General features: G+C 48.1%; 44 non-coding genes and 17 pseudogenes across 44 annotated transcripts; all 61 read left to right on the top strand.

Annotated features, from left to right (window-relative positions):
* The first annotated feature begins 106 nt into the window (after positions 1-106).
* On the top strand, positions 107-225 carry LOC140345659 (5S ribosomal RNA). Its single transcript, XR_011923942.1, has one exon. It is a non-coding gene; the product is annotated as a 5S ribosomal RNA (ribosomal RNA).
* A 157-nt stretch (positions 226-382) lies between these two features.
* Positions 383-501, top strand: LOC140384286 (5S ribosomal RNA). Its single transcript, XR_011932962.1, has one exon. It is a non-coding gene; the product is annotated as a 5S ribosomal RNA (ribosomal RNA).
* Positions 502-6682: 6181 nt separating this feature from the next.
* LOC140345268 (5S ribosomal RNA) lies at positions 6683-6801 on the top strand (annotated as a pseudogene).
* A 145-nt stretch (positions 6802-6946) lies between these two features.
* Positions 6947-7065, top strand: LOC140384285 (5S ribosomal RNA). Its single transcript, XR_011932961.1, has one exon. It is a non-coding gene; the product is annotated as a 5S ribosomal RNA (ribosomal RNA).
* Positions 7066-7221: 156 nt separating this feature from the next.
* LOC140345582 (5S ribosomal RNA) lies at positions 7222-7340 on the top strand (annotated as a pseudogene).
* A 146-nt stretch (positions 7341-7486) lies between these two features.
* On the top strand, positions 7487-7605 carry LOC140345658 (5S ribosomal RNA). Its single transcript, XR_011923941.1, has one exon. It is a non-coding gene; the product is annotated as a 5S ribosomal RNA (ribosomal RNA).
* A 168-nt stretch (positions 7606-7773) lies between these two features.
* On the top strand, positions 7774-7892 carry LOC140345267 (5S ribosomal RNA; annotated as a pseudogene).
* Positions 7893-8038: 146 nt separating this feature from the next.
* LOC140345387 (5S ribosomal RNA) lies at positions 8039-8157 on the top strand (annotated as a pseudogene).
* Positions 8158-8324: 167 nt separating this feature from the next.
* LOC140345266 (5S ribosomal RNA) lies at positions 8325-8443 on the top strand (annotated as a pseudogene).
* A 146-nt stretch (positions 8444-8589) lies between these two features.
* LOC140384187 (5S ribosomal RNA) lies at positions 8590-8708 on the top strand. Its single transcript, XR_011932871.1, has one exon. It is a non-coding gene; the product is annotated as a 5S ribosomal RNA (ribosomal RNA).
* A 157-nt stretch (positions 8709-8865) lies between these two features.
* LOC140384076 (5S ribosomal RNA) lies at positions 8866-8984 on the top strand. The gene has a single exon (XR_011932770.1). It is a non-coding gene; the product is annotated as a 5S ribosomal RNA (ribosomal RNA).
* Positions 8985-9140: 156 nt separating this feature from the next.
* LOC140384284 (5S ribosomal RNA) lies at positions 9141-9259 on the top strand. Its single transcript, XR_011932960.1, has one exon. It is a non-coding gene; the product is annotated as a 5S ribosomal RNA (ribosomal RNA).
* Positions 9260-9405: 146 nt separating this feature from the next.
* On the top strand, positions 9406-9524 carry LOC140384075 (5S ribosomal RNA). Its single transcript, XR_011932769.1, has one exon. It is a non-coding gene; the product is annotated as a 5S ribosomal RNA (ribosomal RNA).
* Positions 9525-9681: 157 nt separating this feature from the next.
* On the top strand, positions 9682-9800 carry LOC140384282 (5S ribosomal RNA). The gene has a single exon (XR_011932959.1). It is a non-coding gene; the product is annotated as a 5S ribosomal RNA (ribosomal RNA).
* A 146-nt stretch (positions 9801-9946) lies between these two features.
* On the top strand, positions 9947-10065 carry LOC140384074 (5S ribosomal RNA). The gene has a single exon (XR_011932768.1). It is a non-coding gene; the product is annotated as a 5S ribosomal RNA (ribosomal RNA).
* A 156-nt stretch (positions 10066-10221) lies between these two features.
* On the top strand, positions 10222-10340 carry LOC140384281 (5S ribosomal RNA). The gene has a single exon (XR_011932958.1). It is a non-coding gene; the product is annotated as a 5S ribosomal RNA (ribosomal RNA).
* Positions 10341-10486: 146 nt separating this feature from the next.
* On the top strand, positions 10487-10605 carry LOC140384073 (5S ribosomal RNA). Its single transcript, XR_011932767.1, has one exon. It is a non-coding gene; the product is annotated as a 5S ribosomal RNA (ribosomal RNA).
* A 157-nt stretch (positions 10606-10762) lies between these two features.
* Positions 10763-10881, top strand: LOC140345743 (5S ribosomal RNA). The gene has a single exon (XR_011924020.1). It is a non-coding gene; the product is annotated as a 5S ribosomal RNA (ribosomal RNA).
* Positions 10882-11038: 157 nt separating this feature from the next.
* LOC140345624 (5S ribosomal RNA) lies at positions 11039-11157 on the top strand. The gene has a single exon (XR_011923909.1). It is a non-coding gene; the product is annotated as a 5S ribosomal RNA (ribosomal RNA).
* A 167-nt stretch (positions 11158-11324) lies between these two features.
* On the top strand, positions 11325-11443 carry LOC140345265 (5S ribosomal RNA; annotated as a pseudogene).
* Positions 11444-11584: 141 nt separating this feature from the next.
* Positions 11585-11703, top strand: LOC140345657 (5S ribosomal RNA). The gene has a single exon (XR_011923940.1). It is a non-coding gene; the product is annotated as a 5S ribosomal RNA (ribosomal RNA).
* Positions 11704-11871: 168 nt separating this feature from the next.
* LOC140345264 (5S ribosomal RNA) lies at positions 11872-11990 on the top strand (annotated as a pseudogene).
* Positions 11991-12135: 145 nt separating this feature from the next.
* Positions 12136-12254, top strand: LOC140345656 (5S ribosomal RNA). The gene has a single exon (XR_011923939.1). It is a non-coding gene; the product is annotated as a 5S ribosomal RNA (ribosomal RNA).
* A 168-nt stretch (positions 12255-12422) lies between these two features.
* Positions 12423-12541, top strand: LOC140345386 (5S ribosomal RNA; annotated as a pseudogene).
* Positions 12542-12687: 146 nt separating this feature from the next.
* Positions 12688-12806, top strand: LOC140384280 (5S ribosomal RNA). The gene has a single exon (XR_011932957.1). It is a non-coding gene; the product is annotated as a 5S ribosomal RNA (ribosomal RNA).
* A 146-nt stretch (positions 12807-12952) lies between these two features.
* LOC140345655 (5S ribosomal RNA) lies at positions 12953-13071 on the top strand. Its single transcript, XR_011923938.1, has one exon. It is a non-coding gene; the product is annotated as a 5S ribosomal RNA (ribosomal RNA).
* A 146-nt stretch (positions 13072-13217) lies between these two features.
* Positions 13218-13336, top strand: LOC140345652 (5S ribosomal RNA). The gene has a single exon (XR_011923936.1). It is a non-coding gene; the product is annotated as a 5S ribosomal RNA (ribosomal RNA).
* A 168-nt stretch (positions 13337-13504) lies between these two features.
* LOC140345263 (5S ribosomal RNA) lies at positions 13505-13623 on the top strand (annotated as a pseudogene).
* Positions 13624-13769: 146 nt separating this feature from the next.
* Positions 13770-13888, top strand: LOC140384279 (5S ribosomal RNA). Its single transcript, XR_011932956.1, has one exon. It is a non-coding gene; the product is annotated as a 5S ribosomal RNA (ribosomal RNA).
* Positions 13889-14034: 146 nt separating this feature from the next.
* LOC140345651 (5S ribosomal RNA) lies at positions 14035-14153 on the top strand. The gene has a single exon (XR_011923935.1). It is a non-coding gene; the product is annotated as a 5S ribosomal RNA (ribosomal RNA).
* Positions 14154-14299: 146 nt separating this feature from the next.
* LOC140345650 (5S ribosomal RNA) lies at positions 14300-14418 on the top strand. Its single transcript, XR_011923934.1, has one exon. It is a non-coding gene; the product is annotated as a 5S ribosomal RNA (ribosomal RNA).
* Positions 14419-14576: 158 nt separating this feature from the next.
* On the top strand, positions 14577-14695 carry LOC140345649 (5S ribosomal RNA). The gene has a single exon (XR_011923933.1). It is a non-coding gene; the product is annotated as a 5S ribosomal RNA (ribosomal RNA).
* A 157-nt stretch (positions 14696-14852) lies between these two features.
* Positions 14853-14971, top strand: LOC140384022 (5S ribosomal RNA). Its single transcript, XR_011932722.1, has one exon. It is a non-coding gene; the product is annotated as a 5S ribosomal RNA (ribosomal RNA).
* A 169-nt stretch (positions 14972-15140) lies between these two features.
* Positions 15141-15259, top strand: LOC140345581 (5S ribosomal RNA; annotated as a pseudogene).
* Positions 15260-15405: 146 nt separating this feature from the next.
* LOC140345648 (5S ribosomal RNA) lies at positions 15406-15524 on the top strand. Its single transcript, XR_011923932.1, has one exon. It is a non-coding gene; the product is annotated as a 5S ribosomal RNA (ribosomal RNA).
* Positions 15525-15691: 167 nt separating this feature from the next.
* Positions 15692-15810, top strand: LOC140345262 (5S ribosomal RNA; annotated as a pseudogene).
* A 146-nt stretch (positions 15811-15956) lies between these two features.
* LOC140345385 (5S ribosomal RNA) lies at positions 15957-16075 on the top strand (annotated as a pseudogene).
* A 146-nt stretch (positions 16076-16221) lies between these two features.
* Positions 16222-16340, top strand: LOC140384186 (5S ribosomal RNA). The gene has a single exon (XR_011932870.1). It is a non-coding gene; the product is annotated as a 5S ribosomal RNA (ribosomal RNA).
* A 157-nt stretch (positions 16341-16497) lies between these two features.
* On the top strand, positions 16498-16616 carry LOC140345647 (5S ribosomal RNA). The gene has a single exon (XR_011923931.1). It is a non-coding gene; the product is annotated as a 5S ribosomal RNA (ribosomal RNA).
* Positions 16617-16773: 157 nt separating this feature from the next.
* LOC140384278 (5S ribosomal RNA) lies at positions 16774-16892 on the top strand. The gene has a single exon (XR_011932955.1). It is a non-coding gene; the product is annotated as a 5S ribosomal RNA (ribosomal RNA).
* A 146-nt stretch (positions 16893-17038) lies between these two features.
* LOC140384185 (5S ribosomal RNA) lies at positions 17039-17157 on the top strand. Its single transcript, XR_011932869.1, has one exon. It is a non-coding gene; the product is annotated as a 5S ribosomal RNA (ribosomal RNA).
* A 146-nt stretch (positions 17158-17303) lies between these two features.
* LOC140345646 (5S ribosomal RNA) lies at positions 17304-17422 on the top strand. The gene has a single exon (XR_011923930.1). It is a non-coding gene; the product is annotated as a 5S ribosomal RNA (ribosomal RNA).
* Positions 17423-17579: 157 nt separating this feature from the next.
* LOC140345384 (5S ribosomal RNA) lies at positions 17580-17698 on the top strand (annotated as a pseudogene).
* A 146-nt stretch (positions 17699-17844) lies between these two features.
* LOC140384184 (5S ribosomal RNA) lies at positions 17845-17963 on the top strand. The gene has a single exon (XR_011932868.1). It is a non-coding gene; the product is annotated as a 5S ribosomal RNA (ribosomal RNA).
* Positions 17964-18120: 157 nt separating this feature from the next.
* LOC140345645 (5S ribosomal RNA) lies at positions 18121-18239 on the top strand. Its single transcript, XR_011923929.1, has one exon. It is a non-coding gene; the product is annotated as a 5S ribosomal RNA (ribosomal RNA).
* A 168-nt stretch (positions 18240-18407) lies between these two features.
* Positions 18408-18526, top strand: LOC140345261 (5S ribosomal RNA; annotated as a pseudogene).
* Positions 18527-18672: 146 nt separating this feature from the next.
* Positions 18673-18791, top strand: LOC140345383 (5S ribosomal RNA; annotated as a pseudogene).
* A 146-nt stretch (positions 18792-18937) lies between these two features.
* Positions 18938-19056, top strand: LOC140384183 (5S ribosomal RNA). Its single transcript, XR_011932867.1, has one exon. It is a non-coding gene; the product is annotated as a 5S ribosomal RNA (ribosomal RNA).
* Positions 19057-19213: 157 nt separating this feature from the next.
* On the top strand, positions 19214-19332 carry LOC140345644 (5S ribosomal RNA). The gene has a single exon (XR_011923928.1). It is a non-coding gene; the product is annotated as a 5S ribosomal RNA (ribosomal RNA).
* Positions 19333-19489: 157 nt separating this feature from the next.
* LOC140384276 (5S ribosomal RNA) lies at positions 19490-19608 on the top strand. The gene has a single exon (XR_011932953.1). It is a non-coding gene; the product is annotated as a 5S ribosomal RNA (ribosomal RNA).
* Positions 19609-19754: 146 nt separating this feature from the next.
* Positions 19755-19873, top strand: LOC140345643 (5S ribosomal RNA). Its single transcript, XR_011923927.1, has one exon. It is a non-coding gene; the product is annotated as a 5S ribosomal RNA (ribosomal RNA).
* A 157-nt stretch (positions 19874-20030) lies between these two features.
* LOC140384072 (5S ribosomal RNA) lies at positions 20031-20149 on the top strand. Its single transcript, XR_011932766.1, has one exon. It is a non-coding gene; the product is annotated as a 5S ribosomal RNA (ribosomal RNA).
* A 157-nt stretch (positions 20150-20306) lies between these two features.
* LOC140345641 (5S ribosomal RNA) lies at positions 20307-20425 on the top strand. The gene has a single exon (XR_011923925.1). It is a non-coding gene; the product is annotated as a 5S ribosomal RNA (ribosomal RNA).
* Positions 20426-20582: 157 nt separating this feature from the next.
* Positions 20583-20701, top strand: LOC140384275 (5S ribosomal RNA). Its single transcript, XR_011932952.1, has one exon. It is a non-coding gene; the product is annotated as a 5S ribosomal RNA (ribosomal RNA).
* A 146-nt stretch (positions 20702-20847) lies between these two features.
* Positions 20848-20966, top strand: LOC140345200 (5S ribosomal RNA; annotated as a pseudogene).
* A 146-nt stretch (positions 20967-21112) lies between these two features.
* LOC140345199 (5S ribosomal RNA) lies at positions 21113-21231 on the top strand (annotated as a pseudogene).
* Positions 21232-21377: 146 nt separating this feature from the next.
* Positions 21378-21496, top strand: LOC140384182 (5S ribosomal RNA). The gene has a single exon (XR_011932866.1). It is a non-coding gene; the product is annotated as a 5S ribosomal RNA (ribosomal RNA).
* A 157-nt stretch (positions 21497-21653) lies between these two features.
* Positions 21654-21772, top strand: LOC140345640 (5S ribosomal RNA). The gene has a single exon (XR_011923924.1). It is a non-coding gene; the product is annotated as a 5S ribosomal RNA (ribosomal RNA).
* Positions 21773-21929: 157 nt separating this feature from the next.
* Positions 21930-22048, top strand: LOC140384274 (5S ribosomal RNA). Its single transcript, XR_011932951.1, has one exon. It is a non-coding gene; the product is annotated as a 5S ribosomal RNA (ribosomal RNA).
* A 146-nt stretch (positions 22049-22194) lies between these two features.
* On the top strand, positions 22195-22313 carry LOC140345639 (5S ribosomal RNA). The gene has a single exon (XR_011923923.1). It is a non-coding gene; the product is annotated as a 5S ribosomal RNA (ribosomal RNA).
* Positions 22314-22470: 157 nt separating this feature from the next.
* On the top strand, positions 22471-22589 carry LOC140384069 (5S ribosomal RNA). Its single transcript, XR_011932764.1, has one exon. It is a non-coding gene; the product is annotated as a 5S ribosomal RNA (ribosomal RNA).
* The last annotated feature ends 2392 nt before the right edge of the window (positions 22590-24981 follow it).

The raw sequence follows: 24981 nt of genomic DNA, 5'->3' as shown, positions 1-24981 counted from the left end.
TTTTCATTGAGATATCCCAATTTTGACCGAGCAAGTGGCGTGAAGGTACTCTTCACGAAAAGACAGTGTTTGATATAAAAAAGGCCGTTTTGACCTGGAACATTTCGCTCACGGCCATACCACCCTGGACCAGCCCGATCTCGTCTGATCTCGGAAGCCAAGCAGGGTTGGGCCTGGTTAGTACTTGGATGGGAGACCGCCTGGGAATACCAGGTGCTGTGAGCATTTTCACACTTTTTCACCTGTCAAAAAAAAAAAAAAAAAAAAAAAAGAAGTTTTTCATTGAGATATCCCAATTTTGACCGAGCAAGTGGCGTGAAGGTACTCTTCACGAAAAGACAGTGTTTGATATAAAAAAGGCCGTTTTGACCTGGAACATTTCGCTCACGGCCATACCACCCTGGACCAGCCCGATCTCGTTTGATCTCGGAAGCCAAGCGGGGTTGGGCCTTGTTAGTACTTGGATGGGAGACCGCCTGGGAATACCAGGTGCTGTGAGCATTTTCACACTTTTTCACCCGTCAAAAAAAAAAAAAGAAGTTTTTCATTGAGATATCCCAATTTTGACCGAGCAAGTGGCGTGAAGGTACTCTTCACGAAAAGACAGTGTTTGATATAAAAAAGGCCGTTTTGACCTGGAACATTTCGCTCACGGCCATACCACCCTGGACCCGCCCCTTTGCAATCAGTGCAGGTGCGTGCAATTTGTGGTGTGCTGCATGGTCTGGAGCTGGAGGTTTGGGAGTTTTTTTTGAGTTTTTAATCGTTATTTTGGTCATTTTCATTTACTTTTTTCAGTTCTTTTGTTTGTTCCCCTCCCAGTAAACTTACTGGGAGGTGGATTTTTTGTTTTTTGTGAGCATGGCTCAAAGGACGGACAACACGGCATCGGACACTGGAATGGACACGACAAAGGCAAGACAAAGTTTGAAAGAATCTGTAAATAATAGAAAGAACGAAGAAAGAAGAATGAAATTTATGAAAGAACTCACTGTGGTGTTGGAGTTGACGGAGGGAGCACAAATCACGCCACTAGCTTTTTTGAAATCGACTCAGGAGGTGTGCGGCTCCATAGTAGCGTGCAGACTCATCTCGAAGGACAAATATGAAGTAACCGTCAGTACCACTAAAGCGAAGGAGCGGCTCCTGGACGGGTACTGCATTGGAGGAGTCAGGGTTCACGCCCGTGACATCTCGGTGGATGAGCTGGTCGTGTCCTTCATGGGGCTGCCGGCTTATATCGAGGACGAGGAGATCCTGGCCAAGCTCTACGCCTGGGGGGTCTCTGCGGTCTCCGAGGTGAGGAGGAGAATGTGGCCGGGGACGAACGTGGCGGACGGCACCAGGTTTGTACGGGTAAGGTTCACGGACACGGTGCAGTCCTTACCGTATTCTGTCAGGTTTGACACCGCGGGGGGCCCCGAGTACTTCAGGGTAATACACGACAGGCAGGTGCGGGTGTGTAGGGGGTGTCTCCAGCCTGGCCATATTCTGAGGGAGTGCCCTGACTTTCTGTGCCGCAACTGCGGGAGCCAGGGGCATTACGCGCGCGAGTGCGTCGCGCAGCGGGCCCCGAAGTGCAGAGAGTGCCGCATGTTCCGCCACTTATGTCCGTGTGGTGCGGGTGACAGAGAGGAGGACAGAGGGGAGGACAGAGGGGAGGACAGGGAGGACGCCATTGGAGGAGAGAGCAGTGACGTGGCCCAGAACGTGCCCGCAACTGCTCTCTCCGAAGTAGAGGAGTTTTTGGAGGAGGAGGCTGTGGAGGAGTCAGGGGAGCCAGAGGTGTCTGGCTCCTCTTGCTCCTCTGACTCCTCAGACGAGGAGGCGTCCGTCGCACTGGAGATGGTGCTCGGCTCAGCGCTGGCGTCTGGGAAGGTGGGAGCAGGACAAACTGCTCCTCCTGACCAGAGGGAGGGGACTCGTGAGGGTCCAACTCCTAAGCCCGTGGAGGAAGAGGCTGAACCCGGGAGGAGGATGGGTGCGGGACAGGCCCCGCATCTTACCTCCAAAGGGGGGGACATCACCACAGGGCTGGGTGATGATCCCAAGCTCCAGTCGGACGGTGGTAAGAGGGGACAGGTGGAGAAGAAGGATAAGAAAGGGGCAAGACGCAGGAAGCAGGTGGCAGGAGACGGAGAGGGCGCTGCTGCTGAGAGCGGCTCTGCCTCCTCCGTTCCAACCACTTCAAAAGCGCCAGCAGAAAGCTCCATCAACCCACCATCCTCCACACGCAGCTCTGCCCCACGAGGTGAGCTCGAGACTGTTTTTAATGATGACTTCATGGATTTCGCCACCCGTGAAGTCAGAAAAAGAGTGTGGCAGTCGGATGCGACGGGCGCCAAAAAGAAGTCTAAATAAAAGATGGGTTACATCCTCCAAGGTCTCCTCTTAATGGCGTTCTCCTTGTCCTCTTGGAACGCAGGCGGCCTGCGGAGCCCAGTGCGGATGCAGAGCGCGTTACACTTTTCCAAGTGGGACGTGCTCTGCATCCAAGAAACGCACTGGGATGTCAGCCACGCGCAACAAGTGCGGAGCATGGGAGTGGGCTCTGTATTTTGGGCCCTGGGCACGGCGTGCTCGCGCGGTGTGGCCACGGTGGTGAGGCCTGGTGTCTTAGGCCAACCCACCCTGGTACACGCCGACCCAGAGGGCTCCTTCCTGGTCCTGGACTTCACGGACACAGTGAAGTTCAGACTAATTAACATCTACGCCCCGAACGATGATGGTCTGAGGAGGCAATTCTTCAAAAAAATATTTCGCTTTGCGAACGACAATACAATCATAATCGGTGACTTTAATACAACACTTTGCAAGACAGACATCGGCATTAACAACTCTTTTAAAAACAGCACTGCCAGGACAGCCCTGTTGGAAGAAGCCGCCAGCAGGAACCTGACGGAGGTGTGGCGGTTCGTCCACCCCTTCCTGAAGGATTTCTCCAGGCGGCAGGTCGTCCAGGGCGTCCTGAAGCAGTCCCGCATTGACCTCTGTTTTGCCTCCTCAGACCTGGCACAGAGAGTCAGTGGTGCTTCCTACAAGTGGTCAGGCTTGAGTGATCACTCCACTTTAGATATTTATTTTGGGTTAGTTTCATCACCGAGGAATGGAGGACTGTGGGTCCTAAACAGCTCCATCCTCGGTGATGAAACTTTTTGTAGGAAAATGGACTTTTTGTTTGATGTATTTGACATGGAGCTGGAGCTGATCGACAGCGTGGTCGATTGGTGGCCGACGGCAAAAACACGCATTAAAAAGCTCTGTGTCAATTACAGCAAACACAAGGCGTGGCTGTCGACCAGGAGGGAGACCGCTCTCCGCCAGCGCCTGCAGGTCCTGGACCAGGGCGCAGCTTCCACCACTGGCCCTGTGGATCCAGAGTACCTGGTGGTGCGCGCTGAGCTGGAGCAGCTGGAGGTAAGTAGGTGTCAGGGTGCAATTTTGAGGGCAAAAGCCAGACACACAGTCGAAGGAGAACGCTCGACAGCGTTCTTCTTCGGCTGTGAGAAGGTTACACAGGGAAAGATGCACATAGATAAGTTGATAGATAAGACAGGTAAGATTGTTTCCGAGGTAAGTGAGGTTTTAGAGACAGCGCAGGATTTCTATAGTAGGCTTTTTAGTTCAGACGGAGTGGCAGAGCAGGCTTTAGACCAGGCTGTAGGTGCTCTGGAGCGCACACTGAGCAGGGAGGATAGGGAGCTGTGCGACGCGCCTCTGTCTCTCATGGAGATAGAGGCTGCAGTCAAGAGTTTAAATACAGGGAAAAGCCCCGGAGAGGACGGACTAACCTGTGAGTTTTTCAAGCGTTTCGCTTCCAGGTTAGCTCCGATCCTACTCCTATTATATCAGGATTTTGAGAGTGAGAGTAGAGTTGGCGATGGTTTTGCGATGAGTGTCGTCACTCTGCTTTTTAAGAAGGGCGACAGGAGCAGCCTCGCCAACTACAGGCCCATTAGCCTTTTGAACGTAGACTATAAAATTTTAGCAAAGGTATTAGCAGGTAGGTTAAAGCGTGTGATTGGATCCGTCATACACCCCTCGCAGGCCTACAGCGTCCCCGGGAGGGACATCTCAGACACAGTTTTGTCTCTGAGATATCTCCTTCGGCAGATGCACGCGACCGGTGGTATTCACGTTAGTGTAGACTTTAACAAGGCGTTCGACAGAGTTGAGCATTCGTTCCTCTGGACTGTATTAGGTAAGTTAGGTTTCGGCGAACGGTTTGTTAATTGGCTACAGCTCATCTATTCCTTTGCGGTCAGTAAGGTCAAAGTCAACGGGTTTCTAACTGACTCTTTCCCCTTAAAAAGATCAGTCAGGCAGGGCTGTCCCCTCTCGTCGCTCCTCTACAGCATCGCCGCTGAGCCTTTGGCGGCCATGTTGAGGGCGGACGCGGCGGTGAGGGGACTGACCACGCCTGCGGGTAGGGAAGTCAAAATTTTTCAGTACGCAGATGACACGAATCTGATCCTCCGAGACGTGGAGAGCCTGAACGCCTCTCTCCACGTGCTCAATGTTTACGGCCTCGCTTCAGGGGCCAAAATCAATTTCGATAAAACCACGGTTAAATTTTGCGGCAGCGTCACGCCTGTTCCTCTCCCTGTCCAGCTCCGGGAGGCGGGGGACTCCTACAAGGTCCTCGGCGTCCCCCTGGGCAGAGACGAGGAGGCGTGTCGTACTGCACTTTGGTCGCCTTTGTGCGAGAAAATTACAGCGCGCTTGAATTTTTGGAGACGTCGTAATCTGACATTAAAAGGTAAAGTCTTAGTTGTAAATTCTTTGTGCATGTCCATGTTGAACCATGCACTCTCCGTGTACGGCCTGCCGGGGGTCTATGCTAACAAATTAAGGTTAGTGATAAACCACTTTTTGTGGAATCGTGAGAGGGGCTTTATTGCACATAAGGTTATGATAGGTGAGTACGATCAGGGAGGTTTAAAGTTAGCAGATTTAGAGTTAAGGAAGAAGGCCTTCAGGCTGAAAACAATTCGGAAATTTCTAGACGTTGAGGTAGATGCTCCATGGAAGGATTATATAGGTGAGTTTGTTAATAGTCTAGGTAAGTTTGGTGTTTATAATTTGTGTTTGTTGCCCCCTGTTTCGGTCCTGGAGGGCCTCCCCCCCTTCGAGAGGGAACTCTTGGAGGCGTGGAGGACTTTCAGGCCCCTGACTGTGGCGGTTCCAGACAGCGGTGAGGGTCTCGCGCACATGCCCCTCCGTCATAACCCTGACTTGCTCTCCGCTCCCCCCGGGAAGCGCGAGTGCATGATCAGTGGGGCGATGGAGGAGGCTGGGCTGGAATATGTAGGTAAGGTATTTGACGTGAAAGGTAATTTTAGTGTAGATTACATAGGGAAGTGTTTTAGGTTAGCAGGTAAAGTGTTTAGGAGAAAGTATATTAGTGGTATGGTAAGTATTTTTAACAGGAATCTGGTCAGGCATTGGGGAAGCACTTTGGGCCAAATGGGGAGCACGACAGGTAAGTTGAATTTTAATGTATTTGTTAGCACGGGGAGGTTTAGGATTTTCACAGACCTACCCACCCGCATCCTGTATCAGTTGTTGTTGCCGGGAGTGCTCGGGCGTCCCGCCTCGGAACACAAATGGTCATTAACATTCCCCGCACGCACCATCGCAACCATCTGGGCCAACATCTTTAATTGGTACACCCCACATAACGTAGGTCATTTTGACTTCAGATTTAGACACAGGATCGTCTTTACATCCGCAGCACTGCACGCATTTCTTCCCGACAGCTACGCTGCGGACTGCCCCGTGTGCCACGGACCCCCCGAGACCCTGGAGCACATGCTGTACACCTGCCCGGCCGTCCGCCCGTTCTGGTCCCGACTGCAGGACCTCCTCGCTCGGAGGCTGTCCTGGAGGCTCCCACCGCCGGCGGCCCTAGGAGGGGACGACCAGGAGCCCTGGCTCCTCCTCTTTGGTCCCGGACAGAGTCGCTCTGGAGCCAACACCCATCTCGCCCGACTAACCCTCTCCATAGCCCGGTACACATTATATCTCAACAGGAACATCCATCTCCGTGACAATAAAACAGCAGCACCCTGGCCCATCTTCAAAGGACTCTTGGCCGCACACCTCCGACACCTCCACATGGCAGCAGAGCACCGGTTCATCACCCACCTCGTCCCCCACAACACCCTGATCCACCTCACACCCTCTGGAAACCTGGACATCCTCTTCTGACCCCGGCATCACCCCCCCATCACTGAAGAATGTTTCGAGAATGATTGTGTGTTTGATTTTCTGTAATTTTTTGTCTCGTCTCCCCTTGCCCTTGTGTATCCCATTCCCTTGCCCTTGTGTGTCATGTATGTCTGTACATTCATGTAAATATATGTAAATACTTGTTTTAAGATGTTTTTGATAATAAAAGATAAAAAAAAAAAAAAGACCAGCCCGATCTCGTCTGATCTCGGAAGCCAAGCAGGGTTGGGCCTGGTTAGTACTTGGATGGGAGACCGCCTGGGAATACCAGGTGCTGTGAGCATTTTCACACTTTTTCACCTGTCAAAAAAAAAAAAAAAAAAAAAAAAAGAAGTTTTTCATTGAGATATCCCAATTTTGACCGAGCAAGTGGCGTGAAGGTACTCTTCACGAAAAGACAGTGTTTGATGCAAAAAAAGCCATTTATACGAGTTTTGACCTGGAACATTTCGCTCACGGCCATACCACCCTGGAACAGCCCGATCTCGTTTGATCTCGGAAGCCAAGCGGGGTTGGGCCTTGTTAGTACTTGGATGGAACACCGCCTGGGAATACCAGGTGCTGTGAGCATTTTCACACTTTTTCACCCGTCAAAAAAAAAAAAGAAGTTTTTCATTGAGATATCCCAATTTTGACCGAGCAAGTGGCGTGAAGGTACTCTTCACGAAAAGACAGTGTTTGATATAAAAAAGGCCGTTTTGACCTGGAACATTTCGCTCACGGCCATACCACCCTGGACCAGCCCGATCTCGTTTGATCTCGGAAGCCAAGCGGGGTTGGGCCTTGTTAGTACTTGGATGGGAGACCGCCTGGGAATACCAGGTGCTGTGAGCATTTTCACACTTTTTCACCCGTCAAAAAAAAAAAAAGAAGTTTTTCATTGAGATATCCCAATTTTGACCGAGCAAGTGGCGTGAAGGTACTCTTCACGAAAAGACAGTGTTTGATGCAAAAAAAGCCATTTATACGAGTTTTGACCTGGAACATTTCGCTCACGGCCATACCACTCTGGAACAGCCCGATCTCGTTTGATCTCGGAAGCCAAGCGGGGTTGGGCCTTGTTAGTACTTGGATGGAACACCGCCTGGGAATACCAGGTGCTGTGAGCATTTTCACACTTTTTCACCCGTCAAAAAAAAAAAAAGAAGTTTTTCATTGAGATATCCCAATTTTGACCGAGCAAGTGGCGTGAAGGTACTCTTCACGAAAAGACAGTGTTTGATATAAAAAAGGCCGTTTTGACCTGGAACATTTCGCTCACGGCCATACCACCCTGGACCAGCCCGATCTCGTCTGATCTCGGAAGCCAAGCAGGGTTGGGCCTGGTTAGTACTTGGATGGGAGACCGCCTGGGAATACCAGGTGCTGTGAGCATTTTCACACTTTTTCACCTGTCAAAAAAAAAAAAAAAAAAAAAAAAAGAAGTTTTTCATTGAGATATCCCAATTTTGACCGAGCAAGTGGCGTGAAGGTACTCTTCACGAAAAGACAGTGTTTGATGCAAAAAAAGCCATTTATACGAGTTTTGACCTGGAACATTTCGCTCACGGCCATACCACCCTGGAACAGCCCGATCTCGTTTGATCTCGGAAGCCAAGCGGGGTTGGGCCTTGTTAGTACTTGGATGGAACACCGCCTGGGAATACCAGGTGCTGTGAGCATTTTCACACTTTTTCACCCGTCAAAAAAAAAAAAAGAAGTTTTTCATTGAGATATCCCAATTTTGACCGAGCAAGTGGCGTGAAGGTACTCTTCACGAAAAGACAGTGTTTGATATAAAAAAGGCCGTTTTGACCTGGAACATTTCGCTCACGGCCATACCACCCTGGACCAGCCCGATCTCGTTTGATCTCGGAAGCCAAGCGGGGTTGGGCCTTGTTAGTACTTGGATGGAACACCGCCTGGGAATACCAGGTGCTGTGAGCATTTTCACACTTTTTCACCTGTCAAAAAAAAAAAAAAAAAAAAAAAAGAAGTTTTTCATTGAGATATCCCAATTTTGACCGAGCAAGTGGCGTGAAGGTACTCTTCACGAAAAGACAGTGTTTGATGCAAAAAAAGCCATTTATACGAGTTTTGACCTGGAACATTTCGCTCACGGCCATACCACCCTGGAACAGCCCGATCTCGTTTGATCTCGGAAGCCAAGCGGGGTTGGGCCTTGTTAGTACTTGGATGGAACACCGCCTGGGAATACCAGGTGCTGTGAGCATTTTCACACTTTTTCACCCGTCAAAAAAAAAAAAAGAAGTTTTTCATTGAGATATCCCAATTTTGACCGAGCAAGTGGCGTGAAGGTACTCTTCACGAAAAGACAGTGTTTGATATAAAAAAGGCCGTTTTGACCTGGAACATTTCGCTCACGGCCATACCACCCTGGACCAGCCCGATCTCGTCTGATCTCGGAAGCCAAGCAGGGTTGGGCCTTGTTAGTACTTGGATGGGAGACCGCCTGGGAATACCAGGTGCTGTGAGCATTTTCACACTTTTTCACCTGTCAAAAAAAAAAAAAAAAAAAAAAAAGAAGTTTTTCATTGAGATATCCCAATTTTGACCGAGCAAGTGGCGTGAAGGTACTCTTCACGAAAAGACAGTGTTTGATATAAAAAAGGCCGTTTTGACCTGGAACATTTCGCTCACGGCCATACCAGCCTGGACCAGCCCGATCTCGTCTGATCTCGGAAGCCAAGCAGGGTTGGGCCTGGTTAGTACTTGGATGGGAGACCGCCTGGGAATACCAGGTGCTGTGAGCATTTTCACACTTTTTCACCTGTCAAAAAAAAAAAAAAAAAAAAAAAGAAGTTTTTCATTGAGATATCCCAATTTTGACCGAGCAAGTGGCGTGAAGGTACTCTTCACGAAAAGACAGTGTTTGATATAAAAAAGGCCGTTTTGACCTGGAACATTTCGCTCACGGCCATACCACCCTGGACCAGCCCGATCTCGTTTGATCTCGGAAGCCAAGCGGGGTTGGGCCTTGTTAGTACTTGGATGGGAGACCGCCTGGGAATACCAGGTGCTGTGAGCATTTTCACACTTTTTCACCCGTCAAAAAAAAAAAAAGAAGTTTTTCATTGAGATATCCCAATTTTGACCGAGCAAGTGGCGTGAAGGTACTCTTCACGAAAAGACAGTGTTTGATATAAAAAAGGCCGTTTTGACCTGGAACATTTCGCTCACGGCCATACCAGCCTGGACCAGCCCGATCTCGTCTGATCTCGGAAGCCAAGCAGGGTTGGGCCTGGTTAGTACTTGGATGGGAGACCGCCTGGGAATACCAGGTGCTGTGAGCATTTTCACACTTTTTCACCTGTCAAAAAAAAAAAAAAAAAAAAAAAAGAAGTTTTTCATTGAGATATCCCAATTTTGACCGAGCAAGTGGCGTGAAGGTACTCTTCACGAAAAGACAGTGTTTGATATAAAAAAGGCCGTTTTGACCTGGAACATTTCGCTCACGGCCATACCACCCTGGACCAGCCCGATCTCGTTTGATCTCGGAAGCCAAGCGGGGTTGGGCCTTGTTAGTACTTGGATGGGAGACCGCCTGGGAATACCAGGTGCTGTGAGCATTTTCACACTTTTTCACCCGTCAAAAAAAAAAAAAGAAGTTTTTCATTGAGATATCCCAATTTTGACCGAGCAAGTGGCGTGAAGGTACTCTTCACGAAAAGACAGTGTTTGATATAAAAAAGGCCGTTTTGACCTGGAACATTTCGCTCACGGCCATACCAGCCTGGACCAGCCCGATCTCGTCTGATCTCGGAAGCCAAGCAGGGTTGGGCCTGGTTAGTACTTGGATGGGAGACCGCCTGGGAATACCAGGTGCTGTGAGCATTTTCACACTTTTTCACCTGTCAAAAAAAAAAAAAAAAAAAAAAAGAAGTTTTTCATTGAGATATCCCAATTTTGACCGAGCAAGTGGCGTGAAGGTACTCTTCACGAAAAGACAGTGTTTGATATAAAAAAGGCCGTTTTGACCTGGAACATTTCGCTCACGGCCATACCACCCTGGACCAGCCCGATCTCGTTTGATCTCGGAAGCCAAGCGGGGTTGGGCCTTGTTAGTACTTGGATGGGAGACCGCCTGGGAATACCAGGTGCTGTGAGCATTTTCACACTTTTTCACCCGTCAAAAAAAAAAAAAGAAGTTTTTCATTGAGATATCCCAATTTTGACCGAGCAAGTGGCGTGAAGGTACTCTTCACGAAAAGACAGTGTTTGATATAAAAAAGGCCGTTTTGACCTGGAACATTTCGCTCACGGCCATACCAGCCTGGACCAGCCCGATCTCGTCTGATCTCGGAAGCCAAGCAGGGTTGGGCCTGGTTAGTACTTGGATGGGAGACCGCCTGGGAATACCAGGTGCTGTGAGCATTTTCACACTTTTTCACCTGTCAAAAAAAAAAAAAAAAAAAAAAAAGAAGTTTTTCATTGAGATATCCCAATTTTGACCGAGCAAGTGGCGTGAAGGTACTCTTCACGAAAAGACAGTGTTTGATATAAAAAAGGCCGTTTTGACCTGGAACATTTCGCTCACGGCCATACCACCCTGGACCTGCCCGATCTCGTCTGATCTCGGAAGCCAAGCAGGGTTGGGCCTGGTTAGTACTTGGATGGGAGACCGCCTGGGAATACCAGGTGCTGTGAGCATTTTCACACTTTTTCACCTGTCAAAAAAAAAAAAAAAAAAAAAAAAGAAGTTTTTCATTGAGATATCCCAATTTTGACCGAGCAAGTGGCGTGAAGGTACTCTTCACGAAAAGACAGTGTTTGATATAAAAAAGGCCGTTTTGACCTGGAACATTTCGCTCACGGCCATACCACCCTGGACCTGCCCGATCTCGTCTGATCTCGGAAGCCAAGCAGGGTTGGGCCTGGTTAGTACTTGGATGGGAGACCGCCTGGGAATACCAGGTGCTGTGAGCATTTTCACACTTTTTCACCTGTCAAAAAAAAAAAAAAAAAAAAAAAAGAAGTTTTTCATTGAGATATCCCAATTTTGACCGAGCAAGTGGCGTGAAGGTACTCTTCACGAAAAGACAGTGTTTGATGCAAAAAAAGCCATTTATACGAGTTTTGACCTGGAACATTTCGCTCACGGCCATACCACCCTGGAACAGCCCGATCTCGTTTGATCTCGGAAGCCAAGCGGGGTTGGGCCTTGTTAGTACTTGGATGGAACACCGCCTGGGAATACCAGGTGCTGTGAGCATTTTCACACTTTTTCACCCGTCAAAAAAAAGAAGTTTTTCATTGAGATATCCCAATTTTGACCGAGCAAGTGGCGTGAAGGTACTCTTCACGAAAAGACAGTGTTTGATATAAAAAAGGCCGTTTTGACCTGGAACATTTCGCTCACGGCCATACCACCCTGGACCAGCCCGATCTCGTCTGATCTCGGAAGCCAAGCAGGGTTGGGCCTGGTTAGTACTTGGATGGGAGACCGCCTGGGAATACCAGGTGCTGTGAGCATTTTCACACTTTTTCACCTGTCAAAAAAAAAAAAAAAAAAAAAAAAAGAAGTTTTTCATTGAGATATCCCAATTTTGACCGAGCAAGTGGCGTGAAGGTACTCTTCACGAAAAGACAGTGTTTGATGCAAAAAAAGCCATTTATACGAGTTTTGACCTGGAACATTTCGCTCACGGCCATACCACCCTGGAACAGCCCGATCTCGTTTGATCTCGGAAGCCAAGCGGGGTTGGGCCTTGTTAGTACTTGGATGGAACACCGCCTGGGAATACCAGGTGCTGTGAGCATTTTCACACTTTTTCACCCGTCAAAAAAAAAAAAGAAGTTTTTCATTGAGATATCCCAATTTTGACCGAGCAAGTGGCGTGAAGGTACTCTTCACGAAAAGACAGTGTTTGATATAAAAAAGGCCGTTTTGACCTGGAACATTTCGCTCACGGCCATACCACCCTGGACCAGCCCGATCTCGTCTGATCTCGGAAGCCAAGCAGGGTTGGGCCTGGTTAGTACTTGGATGGGAGACCGCCTGGGAATACCAGGTGCTGTGAGCATTTTCACACTTTTTCACCTGTCAAAAAAAAAAAAAAAAAAAAAAAAAGAAGTTTTTCATTGAGATATCCCAATTTTGACCGAGCAAGTGGCGTGAAGGTACTCTTCACGAAAAGACAGTGTTTGATGCAAAAAAAGCCATTTATACGAGTTTTGACCTGGAACATTTCGCTCACGGCCATACCACCCTGGACCAGCCCGATCTCGTTTGATCTCGGAAGCCAAGCGGGGTTGGGCCTTGTTAGTACTTGGATGGAACACCGCCTGGGAATACCAGGTGCTGTGAGCATTTTCACACTTTTTCACCCGTCAAAAAAAAAAAAAGAAGTTTTTCATTGAGATATCCCAATTTTGACCGAGCAAGTGGCGTGAAGGTACTCTTCACGAAAAGACAGTGTTTGATATAAAAAAGGCCGTTTTGACCTGGAACATTTCGCTCACGGCCATACCACCCTGGACCAGCCCGATCTCGTTTGATCTCGGAAGCCAAGCGGGGTTGGGCCTTGTTAGTACTTGGATGGGAGACCGCCTGGGAATACCAGGTGCTGTGAGCATTTTCACACTTTTTCACCCGTCAAAAAAAAAAAAAGAAGTTTTTCATTGAGATATCCCAATTTTGACCGAGCAAGTGGCGTGAAGGTACTCTTCACGAAAAGACAGTGTTTGATATAAAAAAGGCCGTTTTGACCTGGAACATTTCGCTCACGGCCATACCACCCTGGACCAGCCCGATCTCGTCTGATCTCGGAAGCCAAGCAGGGTTGGGCCTGGTTAGTACTTGGATGGGAGACCGCCTGGGAATACCAGGTGCTGTGAGCATTTTCACACTTTTTCACCCGTCAAAAAAAAAAAAAGAAGTTTTTCATTGAGATATCCGAATTTTGACCGAGCAAGTGGCGTGAAGGTACTCTTCACGAAAAGACAGTGTTTGATATAAAAAAGGCCGTTTTGACCTGGAACATTTCGCTCACGGCCATACCACCCTGGACCAGCCCGATCTCGTCTGATCTCGGAAGCCAAGCAGGGTTGGGCCTGGTTAGTACTTGGATGGGAGACCGCCTGGGAATACCAGGTGCTGTGAGCATTTTCACACTTTTTCACCTGTCAAAAAAAAAAAAAAAAAAAAAAAAAGAAGTTTTTCATTGAGATATCCCAATTTTGACCGAGCAAGTGGCGTGAAGGTACTCTTCACGAAAAGACAGTGTTTGATGCAAAAAAAGCCATTTATACGAGTTTTGACCTGGAACATTTCGCTCACGGCCATACCACCCTGGAACAGCCCGATCTCGTTTGATCTCGGAAGCCAAGCGGGGTTGGGCCTTGTTAGTACTTGGATGGAACACCGCCTGGGAATACCAGGTGCTGTGAGCATTTTCACACTTTTTCACCCGTCAAAAAAAAAAAAAGAAGTTTTTCATTGAGATATCCCAATTTTGACCGAGCAAGTGGCGTGAAGGTACTCTTCACGAAAAGACAGTGTTTGATATAAAAAAGGCCGTTTTGACCTGGAACATTTCGCTCACGGCCATACCACCCTGGACCAGCCCGATCTCGTTTGATCTCGGAAGCCAAGCGGGGTTGGGCCTTGTTAGTACTTGGATGGGAGACCGCCTGGGAATACCAGGTGCTGTGAGCATTTTCACACTTTTTCACCCGTCAAAAAAAAAAAAAGAAGTTTTTCATTGAGATATCCCAATTTTGACCGAGCAAGTGGCGTGAAGGTACTCTTCACGAAAAGACAGTGTTTGATATAAAAAAGGCCGTTTTGACCTGGAACATTTCGCTCACGGCCATACCACCCTGGACCAGCCCGATCTCGTCTGATCTCGGAAGCCAAGCAGGGTTGGGCCTGGTTAGTACTTGGATGGGAGACCGCCTGGGAATACCAGGTGCTGTGAGCATTTTCACACTTTTTCACCCGTCAAAAAAAAAAAAAGAAGTTTTTCATTGAGATATCCGAATTTTGACCGAGCAAGTGGCGTGAAGGTACTCTTCACGAAAAGACAGTGTTTGATATAAAAAAGGCCGTTTTGACCTGGAACATTTCGCTCACGGCCATACCACCCTGGACCAGCCCGATCTCGTCTGATCTCGGAAGCCAAGCAGGGTTGGGCCTGGTTAGTACTTGGATGGGAGACCGCCTGGGAATACCAGGTGCTGTGAGCATTTTCACACTTTTTCACCTGTCAAAAAAAAAAAAAAAAAAAAAAAAAGAAGTTTTTCATTGAGATATCCCAATTTTGACCGAGCAAGTGGCGTGAAGGTACTCTTCACGAAAAGACAGTGTTTGATATAAAAAAGGCCGTTTTGACCTGGAACATTTCGCTCACGGCCATACCACCCTGGACCAGCCCGATCTCGTCTGATCTCGGAAGCCAAGCAGGGTTGGGCCTGGTTAGTACTTGGATGGGAGACCGCCTGGGAATACCAGGTGCTGTGAGCATTTTCACACTTTTTCACCTGTCAAAAAAAAAAAAAAAAAAAAAAAAGAAGTTTTTCATTGAGATATCCCAATTTTGACCGAGCAAGTGGCGTGAAGGTACTCTTCACGAAAAGACAGTGTTTGATATAAAAAAGGCCGTTTTGACCTGGAACATTTCGCTCACGGCCATACCACCCTGGACCAGCCCGATCTCGTCTGATCTCGGAAGCCAAGCAGGGTTGGGCCTGGTTAGTACTTGGATGGGAGACCGCCTCGGAATACCAGGTGCTGTGAGCATTTTCACACTTTTTCACCTGTCAAAAAAAAAAAAAAAAAAAAAAAAAAGAAGTTTTTCATTGAGATATCCCAATTTTGACCGAGCAAGTGGCGTGAAGGTACTCTTCACGAAAAGACAGTGTTTGATGCAAAAAAAGCCATTTATACGAGTTTTGACCTGGAACATTTCGCTCACGGCCATACCACTCTGGAACAGCCCGATCTCGTTTGATCTCGGAAGCCAAGCGGGGTTGGGCCTTGTTAGTACTTGGATGGAACACCGCCTGGGAATACCAGGTGCTGTGAGCATTTTCACACTTTTTCACCCGTCAAAAAAAAAAAAAGAAGTTTTTCATTGAGATATCCCAATTTTGACCGAGCAAGTGGCGTGAAGGTACTCTTCACGAAAAGACAGTGTTTGATATAAAAAAGGCCGTTTTGACCTGGAACATTTCGCTCACGGCCATACCACCCTGGACCAGCCCGATCTCGTCTGATCTCGGAAGCCAAGCAGGGTTGGGCCTGGTTAGTACTTGGATGGGAGACCGCCTGGGAATACCAGGTGCTGTGAGCATTTTCACACTTTTTCACCTGTCAAAAAAAAAAAAAAAAAAAAAAAAGAAGTTTTTCATTGAGATATCCCAATTTTGACCGAGCAAGTGGCGTGAAGGTACTCTTCACGAAAAGACAGTGTTTGATGCAAAAAAAGCCATTTATACGAGTTTTGACCTGGAACATTTCGCTCACGGCCATACCACCCTGGAACAGCCCGATCTCGTTTGATCTCGGAAGCCAAGCGGGGTTGGGCCTTGTTAGTACTTGGATGGAACACCGCCTGGGAATACCAGGTGCTGTGAGCATTTTCACACTTTTTCACCCGTCAAAAAAAAAAAAAGAAGTTTTTCATTGAGATATCCCAATTTTGACCGAGCAAGTGGCGTGAAGGTACTCTTCACGAAAAGACAGTGTTTGATATAAAAAAGGCCGTTTTGACCTGGAACATTTCGCTCACGGCCATACCACCCTGGACCAGCCCGATCTCGTTTGATCTCGGAAGCCAAGCGGGGTTGGGCCTTGTTAGTACTTGGATGGAACACCGCCTGGGAATACCAGGTGCTGTGAGCATTTTCACACTTTTTCACCCGTCAAAAAAAAAAAAAGAAGTTTTTCATTGAGATATCCCAATTTTGACCGAGCAAGTGGCGTGAAGGTACTCTTCACGAAAAGACAGTGTTTGATATAAAAAAGGCCGTTTTGACCTGGAACATTTCGCTCACGGCCATACCACCCTGGACCAGCCCGATCTCGTCTGATCTCGGAAGCCAAGCAGGGTTGGGCCTTGTTAGTACTTGGATGGGAGACCGCCTGGGAATACCAGGTGCTGTGAGCATTTTCACACTTTTTCACCTGTCAAAAAAAAAAAACAAAAAAAAAAAGAAGTTTTTCATTGAGATATCCCAATTTTGACCGAGCAAGTGGCGTGAAGGTACTCTTCACGAAAAGACAGTGTTTGATATAAAAAAGGCCGTTTTGACCTGGAACATTTCGCTCACGGCCATACCACCCTGGACCAGCCCGATCTCGTCTGATCTCGGAAGCCAAGCAGGGTTGGGCCTGGTTAGTACTTGGATGGGAGACCGCCTGGGAATACCAGGTGCTGTGAGCATTTTCACACTTTTTCACCTGTCAAAAAAAAAAAAAAAAAAAAAAAAGAAGTTTTTCATTGAGATATCCCAATTTTGACCGAGCAAGTGGCGTGAAGGTACTCTTCACGAAAAGACAGTGTTTGATATAAAAAAGGCCGTTTTGACCTGGAACATTTCGCTCACGGCCATACCACCCTGGACCAGCCCGATCTCGTTTGATCTCGGAAGCCAAGCGGGGTTGGGCCTTGTTAGTACTTGGATGGGAGACCGCCTGGGAATACCAGGTGCTGTGAGCATTTTCACACTTTTTCACCCGTCAAAAAAAAAAAAAGAAGTTTTTCATTGAGATATCCCAATTTTGACCGAGCAAGTGGCGTGAAGGTACTCTTCACGAAAAGACAGTGTTTGATATAAAAAAGGCCGTTTTGACCTGGAACATTTCGCTCACGGCCATACCACCCTGGACCAGCCCGATCTCGTCTGATCTCGGAAGCCAAGCAGGGTTGGGCCTTGTTAGTACTTGGATGGGAGACCGCCTGGGAATACCAGGTGCTGTGAGCATTTTCACACTTTTTCACCCGTCAAAAAAAAAAAAAGAAGTTTTTCATTGAGATATCCCAATTTTGACCGAGCAAGTGGCGTGAAGGTACTCTTCACGAAAAGACAGTGTTTGATATAAAAAAGGCCGTTTTGACCTGGAACATTTCGCTCACGGCCATACCACCCTGGACCAGCCCGATCTCGTCTGATCTCGGAAGCCAAGCAGGGTTGGGCCTGGTTAGTACTTGGATGGGAGACCGCCTGGGAATACCAGGTGCTGTGAGCATTTTCACACTTTTTCACCTGTCAAAAAAAAAAAAAAAAAAAAAAAAGAAGTTTTTCATTGAGATATCCCAATTTTGACCGAGCAAGTGGCGTGAAGGTACTCTTCACGAAAAGACAGTGTTTGATATAAAAAAGGCCGTTTTGACCTGGAACATTTCGCTCACGGCCATACCACCCTGGACCAGCCCGATCTCGTTTGATCTCGGAAGCCAAGCGGGGTTGGGCCTTGTTAGTACTTGGATGGAACACCGCCTGGGAATACCAGGTGCTGTGAGCATTTTCACACTTTTTCACCCGTCAAAAAAAAAAAAAGAAGTTTTTCATTGAGATATCCCAATTTTGACCGAGCAAGTGGCGTGAAGGTACTCTTCACGAAAAGACAGTGTTTGATATAAAAAAGGCCGTTTTGACCTGGAACATTTCGCTCACGGCCATACCACCCTGGACCAGCCCGATCTCGTCTGATCTCGGAAGCCAAGCAGGGTTGGGCCTTGTTAGTACTTGGATGGGAGACCGCCTGGGAATACCAGGTGCTGTGAGCATTTTCACACTTTTTCACCTGTCAAAAAAAAAAAACAAAAAAAAAAAGAAGTTTTTCATTGAGATATCCCAATTTTGACCGAGCAAGTGGCGTGAAGGTACTCTTCACGAAAAGACAGTGTTTGATATAAAAAAGGCCGTTTTGACCTGGAACATTTCGCTCACGGCCATACCACCCTGGACCAGCCCGATCTCGTCTGATCTCGGAAGCCAAGCAGGGTTGGGCCTGGTTAGTACTTGGATGGGAGACCGCCTGGGAATACCAGGTGCTGTGAGCATTTTCACACTTTTTCACCTGTCAAAAAAAAAAAAAAAAAAAAAAAAAGAAGTTTTTCATTGAGATATCCCAATTTTGACCGAGCAAGTGGCGTGAAGGTACTCTTCACGAAAAGACAGTGTTTGATGCAAAAAAAGCCATTTATACGAGTTTTGACCTGGAACATTTCGCTCACGGCCATACCACCCTGGAACAGCCCGATCTCGTTTGATCTCGGAAGCCAAGCGGGGTTGGGCCTTGTTAGTACTTGGATGGAACACCGCCTGGGAATACCAGGTGCTGTGAGCATTTTCACACTTTTTCACCCGTCAAAAAAAAAAAAAGAAGTTTTTCATTGAGATATCCCAATTTTGACCGAGCAAGTGGCGTGAAGGTACTCTTCACGAAAAGACAGTGTTTGATATAAAAAAGGCCGTTTTGACCTGGAACATTTCGCTCACGGCCATACCACCCTGGACCAGCCCGATCTCGTTTGATCTCGGAAGCCAAGCGGGGTTGGGCCTTGTTAGTACTTGGATGGAACACCGCCTGGGAATACCAGGTGCTGTGAGCATTTTCACACTTTTTCACCCGTCAAAAAAAAAAAAAGAAGTTTTTCATTGAGATATCCCAATTTTGACCGAGCAAGTGGCGTGAAGGTACTCTTCACGAAAAGACAGTGTTTGATATAAAAAAGGCCGTTTTGACCTGGAACATTTCGCTCACGGCCATACCACCCTGGACCAGCCCGATCTCGTCTGATCTCGGAAGCCAAGCAGGGTTGGGCCTTGTTAGTACTTGGATGGGAGACCGCCTGGGAATACCAGGTGCTGTGAGCATTTTCACACTTTTTCACCTGTCAAAAAAAAAAAACAAAAAAAAAAAGAAGTTTTTCATTGAGATATCCCAATTTTGACCGAGCAAGTGGCGTGAAGGTACTCTTCACGAAAAGACAGTGTTTGATATAAAAAAGGCCGTTTTGACCTGGAACATTTCGCTCACGGCCATACCACCCTGGACCAGCCCGATCTCGTCTGATCTCGGAAGCCAAGCAGGGTTGGGCCTGGTTAGTACTTGGATGGGAGACCGCCTGGGAATACCAGGTGCTGTGAGCATTTTCACACTTTTTCACCTGTCAAAAAAAAAAAAAAAAAAAAAAAAGAAGTTTTTCATTGAGATATCCCAATTTTGACCGAGCAAGTGGCGTGAAGGTACTCTTCACGAAAAGACAGTGTTTGATATAAAAAAGGCCGTTTTGACCTGGAACATTTCGCTCACGGCCATACCACCCTGGACCAGCCCGATCTCGTTTGATCTCGGAAGCCAAGCGGGGTTGGGCCTTGTTAGTACTTGGATGGGAGACCGCCTGGGAATACCAGGTGCTGTGAGCATTTTCACACTTTTTCACCCGTCAAAAAAAAAAAAAGAAGTTTTTCATTGAGATATCCCAATTTTGACCGAGCAAGTGGCGTGAAGGTACTCTTCACGAAAAGACAGTGTTTGATATAAAAAAGGCCGTTTTGACCTGGAACATTTCGCTCACGGCCATACCACCCTGGACCAGCCCGATCTCGTCTGATCTCGGAAGCCAAGCAGGGTTGGGCCTGGTTAGTACTTGGATGGGAGACCGCCTGGGAATACCAGGTGCTGTGAGCATTTTCACACTTTTTCACCTGTCAAAAAAAAAAAAAAAAAAAAAAAAGAAGTTTTTCATTGAGATATCCCAATTTTGACCGAGCAAGTGGCGTGAAGGTACTCTTCACGAAAAGACAGTGTTTGATATAAAAAAGGCCGTTTTGACCTGGAACATTTCGCTCACGGCCATACCAGCCTGGACCAGCCCGATCTCGTCTGATCTCGGAAGCCAAGCAGGGTTGGGCCTGGTTAGTACTTGGATGGGAGACCGCCTGGGAATACCAGGTGCTGTGAGCATTTTCACACTTTTTCACCTGTCAAAAAAAAAAAAAAAAAAAAAAAAGAAGTTTTTCATTGAGATATCCCAATTTTGACCGAGCAAGTGGCGTGAAGGTACTCTTCACGAAAAGACAGTGTTTGATATAAAAAAGGCCGTTTTGACCTGGAACATTTCGCTCACGGCCATACCACCCTGGACCAGCCCGATCTCGTCTGATCTCGGAAGCCAAGCAGGGTTGGGCCTGGTTAGTACTTGGATGGGAGACCGCCTGGGAATACCAGGTGCTGTGAGCATTTTCACACTTTTTCACCTGTCAAAAAAAAAAAAAAAAAAAAAAAAGAAGTTTTTCATTGAGATATCCCAATTTTGACCGAGCAAGTGGCGTGAAGGTACTCTTCACGAAAAGACAGTGTTTGATATAAAAAAGGCCGTTTTGACCTGGAACATTTCGCTCACGGCCATACCACCCTGGACCAGCCCGATCTCGTTTGATCTCGGAAGCCAAGCGGGGTTGGGCCTTGTTAGTACTTGGATGGGAGACCGCCTGGGAATACCAGGTGCTGTGAGCATTTTCACACTTTTTCACCCGTCAAAAAAAAAAAAAGAAGTTTTTCATTGAGATATCCCAATTTTGACCGAGCAAGTGGCGTGAAGGTACTCTTCACGAAAAGACAGTGTTTGATATAAAAAAGGCCGTTTTGACCTGGAACATTTCGCTCACGGCCATACCACCCTGGACCAGCCCGATCTCGTCTGATCTCGGAAGCCAAGCAGGGTTGGGCCTTGTTAGTACTTGGATGGAACACCGCCTGGGAATACCAGGTGCTGTGAGCATTTTCACACTTTTTCACCCGTCAAAAAAAAAAAAAGAAGTTTTTCATTGAGATATCCCAATTTTGACCGAGCAAGTGGCGTGAAGGTACTCTTCACGAAAAGACAGTGTTTGATATAAAAAAGGCCGTTTTGACCTGGAACATTTCGCTCACGGCCATACCACCCTGGACCAGCCCGATCTCGTCTGATCTCGGAAGCCAAGCAGGGTTGGGCCTTGTTAGTACTTGGATGGAACACCGCCTGGGAATACCAGGTGCTGTGAGCATTTTCACACTTTTTCACCCGTCAAAAAAAAAAAAAGAAGTTTTTCATTGAGATATCCCAATTTTGACCGAGCAAGTGGCGTGAAGGTACTCTTCACGAAAAGACAGTGTTTGATATAAAAAAGGCCGTTTTGACCTGGAACATTTCGCTCACGGCCATACCACCCTGGACCAGCCCGATCTCGTCTGATCTCGGAAGCCAAGCAGGGTTGGGCCTTGTTAGTACTTGGATGGGAGACCGCCTGGGAATACCAGGTGCTGTGAGCATTTTCACACTTTTTCACCTGTCAAAAAAAAAAAACAAAAAAAAAAAGAAGTTTTTCATTGAGATATCCCAATTTTGACCGAGCAAGTGGCGTGAAGGTACTCTTCACGAAAAGACAGTGTTTGATATAAAAAAGGCCGTTTTGACCTGGAACATTTCGCTCACGGCCATACCACCCTGGACCAGCCCGATCTCGTCTGATCTCGGAAGCCAAGCAGGGTTGGGCCTGGTTAGTACTTGGATGGGAGACCGCCTGGGAATACCAGGTGCTGTGAGCATTTTCACACTTTTTCACCTGTCAAAAAAAAAAAAAAAAAAAAAAAAGAAGTTTTTCATTGAGATATCCCAATTTTGACCGAGCAAGTGGCGTGAAGGTACTCTTCACGAAAAGACAGTGTTTGATATAAAAAAGGCCGTTTTGACCTGGAACATTTCGCTCACGGCCATACCACCCTGGACCAGCCCGATCTCGTTTGATCTCGGAAGCCAAGCGGGGTTGGGCCTTGTTAGTACTTGGATGGGAGACCGCCTGGGAATACCAGGTGCTGTGAGCATTTTCACACTTTTTCACCCGTCAAAAAAAAAAAAAGAAGTTTTTCATTGAGATATCCCAATTTTGACCGAGCAAGTGGCGTGAAGGTACTCTTCACGAAAAGACAGTGTTTGATATAAAAAAGGCCGTTTTGACCTGGAACATTTCGCTCACGGCCATACCACCCTGGACCAGCCCGATCTCGTCTGATCTCGGAAGCCAAGCAGGGTTGGGCCTGGTTAGTACTTGGATGGGAGACCGCCTGGGAATACCAGGTGCTGTGAGCATTTTCACACTTTTTCACCTGTCAAAAAAAAAAAAAAAAAAAAAAAAGAAGTTTTTCATTGAGATATCCCAATTTTGACCGAGCAAGTGGCGTGAAGGTACTCTTCACGAAAAGACAGTGTTTGATATAAAAAAGGCCGTTTTGACCTGGAACATTTCGCTCACGGCCATACCAGCCTGGACCAGCCCGATCTCGTCTGATCTCGGAAGCCAAGCAGGGTTGGGCCTGGTTAGTACTTGGATGGGAGACCGCCTGGGAATACCAGGTGCTGTGAGCATTTTCACACTTTTTCACCTGTCAAAAAAAAAAAAAAAAAAAAAAAAGAAGTTTTTCATTGAGATATCCCAATTTTGACCGAGCAAGTGGCGTGAAGGTACTCTTCACGAAAAGACAGTGTTTGATATAAAAAAGGCCGTTTTGACCTGGAACATTTCGCTCACGGCCATACCACCCTGGACCCGCCCCTTTGCAATCAGTGCAGGTGCGTGCAATTTGTGGTGTGCTGCATGGTCTGGAGCTGGGGGTTTGGGAGTTTTTTTTGGAGTTTTTAATCGTTATTTTGGTCATTTTCATTTACTTTTTTCAGTTCTTTTGTTTGTTCCCCTCCCAGTAAACTTACTGGGAGGTGGATTTTTTGTTTTTTGTGAGCATGGCTCAAAGGACGGACAACACGGCATCGGACACTGGAATGGACACGACAAAGGCAAGACAAAGTTTGAAAGAATCTGTAAATAATAGAAAGAACGAAGAAAGAAGAATGAAATTTATGAAAGAACTCACTGTGGTGTTGGAGTTGACGGAGGGAGCACAAATCACGCCACTAGCTTTTTTGAAATCGACTCAGGAGGTGTGCGGCTCCATAGTAGCGTGCAGACTCATCTCGAAGGACAAATATGAAGTAACCGTCAGTACCACTAAAGCGAAGGAGCGGCTCCTGGACGGGTACTGCATTGGAGGAGTCAGGGTTCACGCCCGTGACATCTCGGTGGATGAGCTGGTCGTGTCCTTCATGGGGCTGCCGGCTTATATCGAGGACGAGGAGATCCTGGCCAAGCTCTACGCCTGGGGGGTCTCTGCGGTCTCCGAGGTGAGGAGGAGAATGTGGCCGGGGACGAACGTGGCGGACGGCACCAGGTTTGTACGGGTAAGGTTCACGGACACGGTGCAGTCCTTACCGTATTCTGTCAGGTTTGACACCGCGGGGGGCCCCGAGTACTTCAGGGTAATACACGACAGGCAGGTGCGGGTGTGTAGGGGGTGTCTCCAGCCTGGCCATATTCTGAGGGAGTGCCCTGACTTTCTGTGCCGCAACTGCGGGAGCCAGGGGCATTACGCGCGCGAGTGCGTCGCGCAGCGGGCCCCGAAGTGCAGAGAGTGCCGCATGTTCCGCCACTTATGTCCGTGTGGTGCGGGTGACAGAGAGGAGGACAGAGGGGAGGACAGAGGGGAGGACAGGGAGGACGCCATTGGAGGAGAGAGCAGTGACGTGGCCCAGAACGTGCCCGCAACTGCTCTCTCCGAAGTAGAGGAGTTTTTGGAGGAGGAGGCTGTGGAGGAGTCAGGGGAGCCAGAGGTGTCTGGCTCCTCTTGCTCCTCTGACTCCTCAGACGAGGAGGCGTCCGTCGCACTGGAGATGGTGCTCGGCTCAGCGCTGGCGTCTGGGAAGGTGGGAGCAGGACAAACTGCTCCTCCTGACCAGAGGGAGGGGACTCGTGAGGGTCCAACTCCTAAGCCCGTGGAGGAAGAGGCTGAACCCGGGAGGAGGATGGGTGCGGGACAGGCCCCGCATCTTACCTCCAAAGGGGGGGACATCACCACAGGGCTGGGTGATGATCCCAAGCTCCAGTCGGACGGTGGTAAGAGGGGACAGGTGGAGAAGAAGGATAAGAAAGGGGCAAGACGCAGGAAGCAGGTGGCAGGAGACGGAGAGGGCGCTGCTGCTGAGAGCGGCTCTGCCTCCTCCGTTCCAACCACTTCAAAAGCGCCAGCAGAAAGCTCCATCAACCCACCATCCTCCACACGCAGCTCTGCCCCACGAGGTGAGCTCGAGACTGTTTTTAATGATGACTTCATGGATTTCTCCACCCGTGAAGTCAGAAAAAGAGTGTGGCAGTCGGATGCGACGGGCGCCAAAAAGAAGTCTAAATAAAAGATGGGTTACATCCTCCAAGGTCTCCTCTTAATGGCGTTCTCCTTGTCCTCTTGGAACGCAGGCGGCCTGCGGAGCCCAGTGCGGATGCAGAGCGCGTTACACTTTTCCAAGTGGGACGTGCTCTGCATCCAAGAAACGCACTGGGATGTCAGCCACGCGCAACAAGTGCGGAGCATGGGAGTAGGCTCTGTATTTTGGGCCCTGGGCACGGCGTGCTCGCGCGGTGTGGCCACGGTGGTGAGGCCTGGTGTCTTAGGCCAACCCACCCTGGTACACGCCGACCCAGAGGGCTCCTTCCTGGTCCTGGACTTCACGGACACAGTGAAGTTCAGACTAATTAACATCTACGCCCCGAACGATGATGGTCTGAGGAGGCAATTCTTCAAAAAAATATTTCGCTTTGCGAACGACAATACAATCATAATCGGTGACTTTAATACAACACTTTGCAAGACAGACATCGGCATTAACAACTCTTTTAAAAACAGCACTGCCAGGACAGCCCTGTTGGAAGAAG

Source organism: Eucyclogobius newberryi, unplaced genomic scaffold (assembly GCF_026437365.1).
Source record: "Eucyclogobius newberryi isolate DKJ021-1_F unplaced genomic scaffold, fEucNew1.0.hap1 SCAF_56, whole genome shotgun sequence".
Taxonomy (NCBI): domain Eukaryota; kingdom Metazoa; phylum Chordata; class Actinopteri; order Gobiiformes; family Gobiidae; genus Eucyclogobius; species Eucyclogobius newberryi.
Note: the sequence above shows the minus strand (reverse complement) of the source record. Positions and strands in the feature narration are given on the sequence as shown.